At 52.5% G+C, this 13,162-nt stretch overlaps 1 protein-coding gene across 1 annotated transcript in view; it reads left to right on the plus strand.

Moving 5' to 3' along the window:
* The window catches only part of LOC118021074 (cadherin-23-like), a 328,706-nt gene that overhangs the window by 204,120 nt on the left and 111,424 nt on the right, over positions 1-13,162 (plus strand).

The raw sequence follows: 13,162 nt of genomic DNA on the forward strand, positions 1-13,162 counted from the left end.
GCCAGGAGCCCCGGAAGTGCCCTTTAATGGGGATAGGGACCAGCTAACTCTGAGGAGGGCCACCCTCCCTCTAAGCACCAGGGAAGAATGGGCTCCTTGAGGGTGCCTGGTCACCCCCAGCTGCCCTTGGCTGGGACTTTGACAAAGGGCCCCTTCCAGTGTCCATTTGTATCAGTCAGTACTCTTGATGGCAAGGGACACAAACCCTTAAGTGGTTCAAGCCAAAAAAGGATCAGCTCATGTAATTCAAAGTATAAATGATTTCAGGCATAGCTGTACCCAGGCACTCAGCAGGAATCTGACTTTAGCACCAGGCGCTTTTTTTTTTTTTTTTTTTTTTACATTGACCGAGAGAAACACCAGCACCCCCAGGATTACTTCTTACCAATTTATCAACCCTAGTGGGAAAACCATATTCTTTTTCAGTAGCTCCAGCAAAAGTCTCAGAGCTGATTCTCCTTGCTGGGTCATCCTGGAACGAATCATCATGATCCTGATCTAACAGAGATGGGTCACACTCTTCCTAGTGGAGCCAGGGGTTAGGTCCGCTCCATCCAAATTCTATGGGCTGAAAATGGAAAAGGGGCTATGCCAAAGGGGCTTCTGTTAGCAGAACAAAGAGGATCGGTTGCCGAGCAGATCAGAGTGGCAGACGTGTGTGACGTAAGCTCAGCTCTTACGCATAGTAGGTGCTCAATAAATGTGATGGAGTTGAACTCACTGTTGCCATTCTCTGCCCATTCTGAGGACCTTGGGGTCCCCGCTTCCATTTCTTGCTCCATCCTTACTCCAAGCCGAGACATTGCCTGCTGATCCCAGGCCCCCTACTCCACAATGTGTTTACTCTTCTGACAGATGGTGTGAAACTATACTGAGCCCCAGGCCCTTCCCATCTGACAGTTATTAATACTTCAAACAGATGTTTAGCTAGGCGGGCCATCAGACATAAACACTAAGTCAGCTGTGGCTGTCTCCCTCCTCGCCTGCCTCCCCAGGCTGTGGCCCCCCTGGCTTCCACCAAGGTGCTCCTTATCAGTCACCTGGTGCTTGGGGCCCCCCTCCATGGATCCTCTTGCGGCCTCTAGGGGCCCAGCCAGAGAGTGAGTGCCAGAGGCTTTGGCCTTCTGGACCCAAAGAGAGACTGCAGCCCCCTCTCCCCCCAGCCACATTCAACTATCATGGTGAAGGACACCCAAATGGCCTGTGTTTTGGGCCCCAGCCGGCCTGGGACCACATGGCAAAGAGTTCAGGTGTCAGGCTTGTGGGTGTCCAGGGATTCCCCCCTGGTATTCTTGCTGGGGATGGAGGTCTCACTTTGCAGTCGCAAGTTCCCATGGCCCTGGGGAAGGGTTGCGGAATCTAGGGAACAGGGGTGGGGTGTGAAGGGTCAGAAGACACACCTCTTGGCTGGGGGCCAAGTGCTGGTACCAAGGACAATGTGTTAGGCCCAGTCTCCTCTGGGGCTGCCACTGGAGAGTAGGTGCTCAAAGTGGGTGTTCTCAAACACCAGAGCAGTTCCTGGGCCTGCGTGGACCCCTGCCTGCTGCCTACAACCCCTTCTCCAGTCCCTCTCCAGATGTTTAATGGATGCATTTAGCCTCCTCTGAGTGTCTCTCACCTGGTCAGCCTCCAGTTCCTGAGTCTAAGCCTTGCCCACCTCCTTTTCAACCCCCCGGCCCCAGGGTTGTAGGATTGTGCACATATAAAGGGGCTGTTTCACCCAGTAATAAGCTCTGGTACCAGGAATGTGTGCCTACAGGAGCCCAGGACCTCCCGGGAAACTGTGGGCCCTGCTTTCCCCGCCTTTGCTGTGTGCTAGTCTATCCTCGTCACCCCTGAGGGCCTTTGTTTCTTCATCTGCAAAGTGGACATGAGACCCCCTAGCCTGCTGTCAAGAGGTGTGAATATTGGGTGCGGAAGCATCCCCTGGGCAGCCCCTACTTATCCAACATCATCTCCCAGAGCTCTAGCGGGGAGCGGGTTGCGTGGCCACACCCGGCACCCTGCCCAGCCTGACCTGGCCTCCCCCCGCCCCCTGCCATTTCCCAGGGTCAGCCTGATCTTTCCACCTCTTTTGCTGCAGGAGCAGCTGAAGTTATAGCTGCCTGCTCAGGGACTGTGAAATTCCTTCTCCATGACCTTTTCTAGGATGTTATTAAAACATTTCATGGGCAGTTGTGTCAGGAAAAAAAAAAAATTAGGAAGAAAAGGAAAATGTTTTAATTTGCACCGAGGGCTGGGGCAGAGCCTGCTGTGAGGGGCCTCCCCAGCCCTCACCCTGGCACTGGTCTGGCTTCTGTGGGCTTGTCACCCATCCTGGGGGGAGACAGCAGTTTGACAGGGCGGGGGAAGCTGGGAGAGGAGGGGCCATCGCCTCCAGCCTGGTCTCCCAGCCAGGTGGAAGGCCTGGACCCTTGTACCTCCCCGCTCCCTGGACCTCCCCCGGCCCAGGTTTTGAGGCCCTTACGGCACCCTTGTTACAGCAAAAGGAGTTTCCACTGGTGGAGGGAAAAGAGTGGGGGTCCCAAGGTGTAGAGGCTTGACCTTGAGCATCGACTCTGCTCTCGACAAACCTTGGGTGACCAGGGCAGAAGCTGCTTCTCTTCTTGCACCTTATCTGTAAAATGAACAAGATTGGGGTGCCTGGGTGGCTCAGTCATTAAGCATCTGCCTTCGGCTCAGGTCATGGTCCCAGGGTCCTGGGATCGAGCCCCACATCAGGCTCTCTGCTCAGCAGGAAGCCTGCTGCTTCTTCTCCCACTCCCCCTGCTTGTGTTCCGTCTCTTGCTGTGTCTCTGTCAAATAATTAAAAATCTTTAAAAAAAAAATAAAAATAAATAAAATGAACAAGATGGACTAAGATGTGTCCGCAGTCCCTTCCAGACCTAGTGCCTGGGGCGGTGACGCCCTGAGCTGACCCCTGAGGGCCGCAGTTGCCATTGCAGTAATCAACTCTGCAGCGTCCCTGGTGAGCCCTGGCTGGAAACAGGCACTTCACACGGGCTGTTTCCAACCACTGCACATGCTGTCCCCATCTTACAGGTGAGGAAACCGAGGCTCAGGTTGAGAAACGTACAGCTTGCTCAGGGCCCCAGGGCCAGCAAGCAATTGAGCTGAAATTCACAAGAAGACCACCTGACCCTGAGCCATAGGCTCTTAGCCACTGGGGCTGCCTGGCCAGAAGGTTCTGTGTTGGACCGCTGAGCCCGTCCTTTCAGTAACGCTCAGAGCTGAGGGGAAAGAGAGGAGCTGAGGAGTGCTCTCCGCAGGACCCAGGTGGACAGGCCACAGGGCAGCTCCAGGCCTTGTGTCTCTGGGTGACACGCGAGCCCCTCGGGAACCTCTGGCACTGTCAGGTGAATTTCTGGTTCTGTAGGTCCCCAGCCACTGGAGGGTCAGAGCCAGGGGACCCTTTCACTGATGAGAAGACCAAGTCAGGGAGACCAGAGCCTTGGCCCGGGAAGCACGAACCCCAAGGCAGCCCAGAGCTATCTTCACGAGGAGAAGCTTGCTGGAAGGCAGGAGGACGCAGGACAGACGTCAGTGCCAGTCAGAGCCAGTCCTCTGAAGGGTGACCACGCAGGGGAGGGATGTGCAGGGGCACATGCGCCCACATATGTTTGGGGGTGCACGTGAGGTACGCTTGTGGGGGGTGTGTGCACGCATGCACCACGCAGGCGTGTATGCAGCTCCATGTGCTCAGGGGCGTGTGTATATAACACACACGTCTGTGTTCATGAATGCCTATAAGAGTTCCTATATCCTGTTGCTGGCTCCCCATCCTCTAGGCTGTGTGGTTTGTCCCCCTCTCCTGTCCCCAGGCTGCTCTGATTCTCACCTTCCCATCCTGCCTCCCAACCTGACAAGAGTCAGGTGGGAAGGCTGTGGGGTGTCTTCTTCCTGGGCTTGGGGCAGCCCTTCAGCCTGTCCAATTGGTACCTGGTGCCTAGCAGGTTTTCCTGGGCAGTAAGAAAGCAGTCCAACCATTTGTTCATCCGACAAATGTTTTTTGAATACCTAGTGGGTGCCAGGCACGTGGCCCTGAGGACCGTGGTGATGTGAGTCTTGCCCTCAGGAAGTTTACAGTCTCCTGGGAAAGCCTGATGTTAATACTAAGAAAGGAATCTTCATTACTTGTTATTATGGAGGGATCAGGGAACAATGAACACCTATAACAAGACATCTGACCTTGACTGGAATAGAGAAGGCTTCCCTGAGGAATTAGCAATTGAGTAGGCATTAATAGGTGAGTGAGGGGAGGGAAGCACATTGGACAAAGAGGGAATAGCATGTGCAAAGGCCCTGCAGCTGGAATATAGAGAGGGGGAGGTGCTCTGTAGGGAGGTGGAGTTCCATTCCTATGATGTGGACAGGGTTCAGCTCTCTCTCTCCCTCCTGGATTGCCACCCACCCCAAATAGAACCATTGGGTTGCTGTTCTGATAGTGAAGAAATCCTGTATCAAACCATCCCATTCTTGCACCTATTCCATCCTGGTGGCCCCTGGCAGGCATTGGGAGACCGCTGAGAGAGGTTGTATCTGGGATATGCAATGAGCCAGCCTGGCCTCCTGCAATAGGGAGCTCATGTGCCCAGATTTATTAGCTCCATCAGAGAGGGATGCTGAGAAGGAACAGCAGCTGGGAAGGAGGTTATTCCCAGGGCAGACCTTACTGCCCTCCAGGGTCTTCTGTCCCTGCTCCAGAGAGCTAGGGCACAGCAGGAATGGGCAGAAGATGGACTGTCAGACAAGACAGGATTCTTCTCTAGGCACAGAAATCAAAGCAAGAAGGAGAGGCATGTAAGCACCTTGACTGGGTGGGCATGGGACCCAGTTTGCTCAGCCCAGGGACAGAGAGCTACCCCTTGGCTCCAATGTAACCTTGTGGGAGCTGACAGGCATGGTTCCTCTCTCTCCTCCCTGCCCCTCTTCCCAGCCTGTCTTTGGGAGACTGCTAATGTCTTGGGCAGGGTCGTGAATCCATTTCTGCTGTGGGCTGGCCACTCCTTCTCCACGTTTGGCTTCTTTCCCATCAGGTGGGGAAGGTCGCACCTGCCCAGCACACATGGCTTGGTTGCTCGGAGGCCCCAGTGTGGGTCAAGGGCTTACAGTGGTCCACAGCGGTTTTTATCATCAGTGGCCTTCAGGAACCCTGATCCGGCTGCCCTCTACCCCTTCAGCCTGTGCGCAAGCCCAGCTCTGCCGAGATGGGCCCTTAGCAGGCCCCTGAGCCTGTGTCGTCTCCGACCTGGGGAGGTGCGCTGAGAGGTCCTGCCTGGGAGGGCTGCTGTGAGAATGGAGTGGGACAGCTGGGGAGGGCATTCAGCACTGAGCCAGGCCCGCAGCGTACTCAGAGGAAGGCAGATGTGGCAGGAGGGTGTGCGTGCGGCCCGGGCATGTGCTCAGGGACCTGGATTCGGAAGGCCCCACGCTTGGCTTGATGCACTGCTGTCACTGTCTTGAAATTCTTAATTTTTGAACGAGGGGCCCCATGTGTTCACTTTGCATGGGGCCCGGCAAATTACATAGCTTGTCCTGGCTATAGGGGCTTTATCATTCCCTGCCCACAGGCACGCCCTTCTCCGCTGGTTTCACGCGGTCCCACACTCAGCACTCAGTTCACGCCTGCTTTGTGGCGTGCTCTGAACGAGGACCCTCAGAGCTTGCTCGGCTTCCTGTTGCATCGGAAACCACCCAAACTTGGCTGCATAAAGCAACAGCCGCTTTCTGGCCCTCACGGGTTGGGTAGATCAGGAATTGTGGACAGAGCTCAGCAAGGGGGCTCTTCTCTGCAACTCCGGGTGTGGGGGTGACCCCAGCAGCTGGAGGCGTCTCCCGCCCGGGTCTGGTGCCTGGGCCGGGCCCGCTGAAGGACTGGCTCAGTCTGACTGTCACGAGCACCCACACACGGCCTCTCCCCATGGGGTCGGCATTGCAGACACAGGGGTTCTGAGAGGGAGCACCTCAGAGGAGGCCTCTAGGGAAAGAGTGTCCCAAGAGAACCAGCTGGAAGCTGTGTGGCCATTTCTGACCCAGCCTCGAATTCACATAGTCCTTTACGCTGAATTTAATTGGTTATAGTGAGTCACCCAAGCAAGTTCACATCAAGGCAAGGGAGACACCCCCAGCTCTCAATGGAAAGAATGTTAAAGCATTTACACAAATGTAGATGTCTTGGGACCAGTTAGAGCTCCAGTTCAATACCCGTTCTTCCCAGCTCCCCTGTGTGCTCTGCACCTCCTTTTCCTTGGCTATTCTCACTGCTCAGGGATTTCGTGGCTCATGTCCTTTCCTCCCCACTGCACTGGAAACTTCCCTAGGGCAAGCAGAATCTGGGGATGCAGACCCCAGCCCAGGAACAAAGGCAGGGAGCTGGGAGGTGTGATGGCCACCAGATTCCAGGATCACCTGTCTAATCGGGGCATGAGATTGCAAGGTCAAGGCTGAAATGCACCCAGCCCCTCAGCCTGGCTCTGTGCACAGGTGAGCAGGAGCTGACCCTGCTTCCTTGGCTGCTGCTGGGCAGAGCCGGGTGCCCTCTGTGAGCCCCTGTGTCTCCACTGCAGAAGCCTTACCCACCATCCCTCCCAGGGCAGAACTCCATGCTCTCTGAGGCACAGGGGAGCCCCAGAGGCAACTGCCATCCTCCATTCAGTGACTCTTTATCGAGGGTCTAGAATGACAGCAGTGAGCGAGACGGACAAACATCCCCATCCATTCCAAGGGCAGGAGACAGAGGATGAACAAGTAAGCACAGCGTGTGACAAGTGGGGAGAAGTGTCATTGGGAAAAGTAGAGCTGGGTGGGCAGGGAGCACCAGGGGTGGCAGTGTTACTGGGTGCTCTTGGGGGATCGGGGGAGACACATCCCTCACAGAAGGTGGCAGTGGATAGAGGCCTGAAGGAAGGGAGAGGCGGGTAGAATTTGGGAAGGAGCTGCCGCAAGCTGAGGGAGTTGCAGAGAGAGACTTTGAGACAAGAGCCTGGGGGTGTAGGTGGAGGAGAGGTGGTCAGGAGGTGACTGACGAGGACAGGGAGCCCATCGGAGGGGACAGCCAGAGAGATATGATGGATCACGGTGGTGACCATGTGGGGAATAGGCTGAGGTGGGAGTGGGGAAGACCGAGGGCGTGGAAGGCACCAGGGTGGAGGCTGGGAGGGCAAGTGAGAGGTGACAGCCGAGGTCCTGCTCAGGTCTGGGCTGCCGCTTTCCCGTTCCCCCCCAGGCCCAGCAAGGTCCATCATCCATCTTCATCTCCACCTGACCGCCAGGTGGGCCCTGCACCTTGGCAAGCACCGAAGTGGGCAGACACTGGGTAGGAGTCCTGCCTCAGCTTCTTACCAGCAGGTTGGCCGTGAGCTAATAACTTTCTTTCCCTGGGTTTCAGTGTCATCCTCTATAAGATGGGGAGAAGAATGTATGGAGAGGTGGTGGTCCAGGGCCCCCGCATAGCTGAGGCTTTGGTAGTCGTACCAGCACCAGCTGCTTGCCAAGTGTCCAGGGCTCTCCATGCTGTTCTAGAACGGTGGCCTTCTCCCTGCTTCTGATAGCATCCGTTCAATTTGATTCCATCATCATATGAAGCTGCTGACAGAAATTGCCACATGAATTATTAGTAAGTCTGGGAGATAACATGACCTGACGAGCGGGCCTCATCATGATACTTCGGCAAAACCCAATGGAGACGGGCAGGTCAAAGCAGGGAAGAGCCAAAGCTGGACTTGCGGAAGCCAGGCCACCTCTTCCACCTTCCCCTTCCTGAGAAGGCCCCCCCCCAACCACCACCTGGCGTTGTCCCTGCCCAACCCCTCCTGACACCTTTCACTGCGGGCATCTTAATTGATCTCATTGTTCTCCAGTCCCTTGAGACAGGAGACTCCAGCTGTGCTTAAACAGAACAAAATCTCTTCCAATTTCCCCACCGTTTAAAAGAAAATTCAATATCTGCAGCCTGGGGAGGGGATGGGGGGCTGAAACACGTGCGCACGCATCACCCCAGCCCCACTCGCAAGCTGGCCGGCCTTTGTAGGTTGTAGGCACACCCTCCCCCATCTGGGGGGGTGTCCAGGCTGTGCTTGTGGCCCCTTTAATCTGCTCTTGGGTTCATCTCCAGTTGGAGGGGCCGGTGTGGGGCCTGCCAGGTGCCGGAGGAAGCAGAGCTGCAGTGATTGACGGGCTGAGTTCCTCTGTCAGGCCTCAGTGCTCCTCGGCTGTGTGTATCTCTTTAATCTAAATATCATCCGTAAAACCCAAATGGGATACGATAAGAGGTAGGACAGGCACTAAGGAGAGACAGAGAGCACACAGCTGGCTGCCGTCTGCTCGCCACCACCCAGGGCTTCTGGAAGGAGCCCTTCATGGCAGGGCAGGTGTGAGGATGGAGAGTTGCCCGCCCCCCTCCGAAGTGATTACCCTGAACCTTGTTTAAGGTCTGACCATTTTCGGTCATTCAGTCACTCAGCTACTTGACAAATTGATGGAAAGCCCCCATTGCCTGCCAGGCCCTTGAACCCTCCCTCACTGGTGCCTCCAGAATCCCCCATCCTTGACCAGAGCAGCTCTTCCACTGACCTTTGCCCCTTGACCAGAAACTGAAAGGCCAGGCCTCGTGAGCGGGTGTTGTGAGCACGGCAAATGATAAACCCTGTGCAGTAGATTCATCATCTCTTCTGACAGCAATGGATGCCCAGAGAGGTCAAGCTCCTGCCCCGGGTCAGCCAGCTAGTGAATGTCCAAGCCAGGATTCAAACCTGGGTCTGTCCGACTCCAAAACCCCCGGGGCCCCTCTCCTGTTTGCTGGTCTCCATCCAGTGCCACCCTACACTGGGCTCCAGCCTCTTGCCGGAGTCAGCCAACTCCAGAGGCCGGGGAGGTGGGCGGGGCGAGAGCCTGGGATGCAGGAGTTGTCCAGTTACCAGATGACCTTGAGCAGGTCCTTGGCTCCGGGGCCTTGGTGTCCTCATCTGTAAAATGAAGAGGTTGTGCTGGACACTCCCTAAGGCCCCCTGTGCTAACAACGTGTGACAGCCTGCCCCAAGAGAGTCCCCCACCTGCACCCAGAGCCAGCAGTCCCCTGCACTCTGTTAAGAGTCACCCTTGCGTAGGTTAGCTGCTGACTGCTTCTGCTCAGGCAGTTGCTCACAGGACACCAGAGCAGAGAAAATGGACCCCCTGGGCGAAGGGACATCAGGTAGCTGTAAGAATGGCCAAGGCAGAACGAGTTCATAAATGCAGTCAACCAAATGCCTGCGCACAATCCACCTGTGCCCTGTGCCGGGAAGGTTCTGGGCCCTGGGACGGGACAATAGGGGCAGGATGGGCTCCGAGCAGTCCCCAGGGCCTCGGCCTGAGAGCTTGTCCAGGGAGTAGTTGGGAGAGAAAGGCCGAGGGAGGAGGGGGCCCACAGAGGTTTAGGAAGAAGTTAAGCCGGGCCTGTGCATTCGGGGTGGCTTAATCTTGCTGCATAATCCCTGTAGGACGGAATGACAGCCGTGGTTCCTGCTAGCTGCTTTCTGGAGTGGCTCAAAGTCCCTATGCCCATCGGCTTTAGTGTTTTTCCAACTTTACTATAATCCATAATAAACACTACATTTAACTTCATACCCAGGACCCACACACACATCTATATCTAGAACAAAAACAGTACTTTCTTACCACATGTAATAACACACTCTAGTATCATATTCTAGATTTGGGGCTCTTTTATGAGAACTTTTTAAGATCTACTCTCTTAGCAACTTTCAAATGTACCATGCAGTGTTATTAACTATAATCGCCATGTTGTACATTTCGTCCTCATGAATTATTTATTTTATAACTGGAAGTTTGTAGCTTTTGATCCCCTTCACCCATTCTGCCCTCCTCCTACTCCCCACCTCTGGCAACCACACCAGTCTATTCTCGGTATCTGTGAGCTGGGTCTTTGTTTTTTTCAGGTTCCACATATAAGTGAGATCATTCAGAATTTGTCTTTCTCTGTCTGACTTGTTTCACTTAGCATAATGCCCTCAAGTTCCGTCCTTGTTGTCACAAATGGCAAGAGTTCCTTCTTTTTTATGGCCAGATAATATTCTGTTGTAAATATGCACCACGTTTTCTGCATCCATCCATCCATCGGTGGACACTTAGGTTGCTTTGCTATGTTAACTGTTGCAAATAAAGTTGCAGTGAACATGGGGGTGCACATATCTTTTCAAGTTAGTGTTTTCCTTTTTTTTCCAGATAAATACACAGAAGTGAGATTCCTGGATCATATGGTATTTCTGTTAAATTTAATATGGGGGGGAACCTCCATATTATTTTCCATAGTGGCCACACAAATTTACGTTCTCTCCCACAGAGCACAGGGTTCCCTTTCCTCCACGTCCTCACCAACACTTGTTTCTTGTCTTTACAACAATTGCCATTCTGACAGGCATGAGGTGATAGCTCGTCATGGTTTTGATTTGCATCTCCCTGCTGATCTGTGATGTTGAGCACCTTTTCATGTGTCTGTTGGCCATCTGGATGTCTTCTATGGAAGAATGTCTAGTCAGGTTCTCTGCCCATTTTTTAAATCAGATGTCTTTCTGCTGTTGAGTTGGCAGGAGTTCCTTATATATTTTGGATAGTAACCCCTTATCAGATTTGTGACTTGCAAATATTCTCTCCCATTCAGTAGTTTCCCTTTTCATGGTGTTGATGGCTTCCTGGGCTGGCAGAAGCTTTGTAATTTGAGGTTGTCCCATTTATTTTGGCTTTTGTTGCCTTTGCTTTTGGAGTCAGATCCAAAGTATCATCCCCATGCCTGGTGTCCAAGAGCCTACCACCTATGTTTTCTCCGAGGAGTTTTATGGGTTTTGGGTCTTACATTCAAGTCTTTCCTCTCCTTTGAGTTAATTTTTGTGCATGGTATGAGACCGTGGTCCAGTTTCATTCTATTGCGTGTGGCTGTCCAGTTTTCCCAGCACCATTTCTTGGAAAGACTGTCTTTTCCCCATTGAGTGTTCTTGGCTTCCTTGTCAAATATTAGGTGACCATATATGCGTGGGTTTATTTCTGGGCTCTCTTCTGTTCCACTGATCTATGTGTCTGTTCTTATGCTGGTGTCCTGTTTCCATTACTATGGCTTTATTATACAGTTGGAAATGAGGGCACATGATGCCTCCAGCTTTGTTCTTTTTTGTCAAGATGACTTTGGCTGTTTGGGGTCTTTTATGGTTCCATATAAGTCTTACGATTGTTCTACTTTGGGGGGGGGAATGCCATTGGAATTTTGATAGTGATTACTTCGAATCTGTAGATTGCTTTGCGTAGTGTTGACATTTTAACAATATTCATTCTTCCAATCTGTAAGCATGGAGTGTCTTTCCATTTGTGTCTTCTTCAACTTCTTTCGTCACATCTTACAGTTTTTACCTTAGTGTATTCTATTTTAGTCCACCAAATTTTATTTTTAAAAATGCTAATCATGACCCACTAAATTGATTTCATGACCAACTAATGCAAGTTTGAACATCTCCAGAAAAAGCCTCCTCTACTTTACTATGCAATGATGATGGTGGTGGTGGTGGTGGTGGTATTAGCTCATGTTCCTCAAGTGCTCACTACAGGAGGCAGGGTGGTAAAGACCCCAAGCTCCAGACTTAAACCTCTGCCATTTCTGAGCTATATGGCTTTGAATAGGTTACTTGTATCAGCAATGATCCAGTACAGCTACCAGTCACAGAAACCCCCAAATAGTTTCTTAAACAAGATTGAAGTGTATTTCTCTCCCATGCCCATTTCTACGATGTGGCCCTCATCTTCATAGTCTAAGGTGGTTGCTAGAGCTCCAGCCATCACATCCATATTCTAAGCTGCAGAATGAAGGACATGAAGAAGGGTACTCTCCTTCCCTTTTGAGAAGACTTCCTAGAAATATCTTGCAAACTTTTGCTTTCATCTCATTGACCAGAACTTAATTATATGACCATGCTTGTCTACAAAGGAAGCTGGCCAATGTAGTATTTTTGGCAGAGAGTGTTGTGCCACCTAAAAATAATAATTTTTGTTCAGTTGAAAAAGAGAGCATGGATGTTTAGTCTCTGCCAAATAACCTCTCGTGTGCCTCAGTTTTCTCTTCTGGAAAATGGTGATGAGGTTCGTTCCTTATGGATGTGTTGGGGAGCTTCAATGAGATAATACACATAAAGAACCTAGCACATGTCAGCACAGTGTCTGACACAGAATAGGTGCTAAACAAACGACAGGTACTATTATCACATGCCCTGCCGAGCTCAGCAACTATGTGTGTTACCTCATTGAACCCCCCCCGCCCCATGACGCCCTAGTGAGGTAGAAATTAGCCTCCCCATTTTATAAATGAGAGCATTGAGATTCAGAGAAATTAGGTGTTTTCCTGACGCCGTATCTGCGGAAGGGGCAGAGCTGAGGCATGAATCCTTGTTTCTAGAATGCCCAAGTCCTTTCCCTTCACCATGAACTAACACAGCCTCCTCACAGAGACTGAATTGCTCCCTGAGAGCCCGGTGAAACTGTGGGGCCCAGAGGTATGACAAGATGCACACTGAACTTGACCGGGTGATATCCAAGCTGAATCCAAGGCCAGGGCTCCCTCTGCCTGCTGAGCCACCTACAGCTGGTACCCCCTTCCCAGAGGAGAAACAGGACTGAGACAAAAGACCCCTCTAAGCTCCACTTGTAACAAGATCTGTAAACTTAGGGTCTGGAAGATAAAGGTCTTCAGTTTGTTGAATGACCCTGGGCAAGCCCCTTTTCTGTGCAAGCCTCAGTTTCTCCGTCTGCAAAATGGAGGGAATGCCGCTCATCCCTCTCCCTGTTCTGGGGACATTGTTAGAACAGTGTGACCGGCATGTTTTGAAGTACTTGGGAAACAAGTCTTTGTAAAGGAGATATGCTGCTTTCCTATCAGCGAGCTTCCGTGCGTGAGAACATTCTGACTACTGGAGGTGGGGTGGGCAGGGGAGAGGGGGGACCCAAATGTCTGTGAGTAGGTGCTGCTTCTCAGGCATGAGTGCTCCCAGCACTCACCGAATGTGACTGTCTTGCCATCAAGCCCTGGGCTGAAGCGGCCCAGGTGAGTGAGGGCTAGGGCTGCAGGCCTCTGCTGGTCTCAGAGATCACGGGTGATTTATAGTTCCTGCGTCGGACTTTGACCTTA

The sequence above is a fragment of the Mirounga leonina genome, unplaced genomic scaffold (genome assembly GCF_011800145.1).
Source record: "Mirounga leonina isolate KUSES-001 unplaced genomic scaffold, KU_Mleo_1.0 Mir_114, whole genome shotgun sequence".
NCBI classification, from domain to species: domain Eukaryota; kingdom Metazoa; phylum Chordata; class Mammalia; order Carnivora; family Phocidae; genus Mirounga; species Mirounga leonina.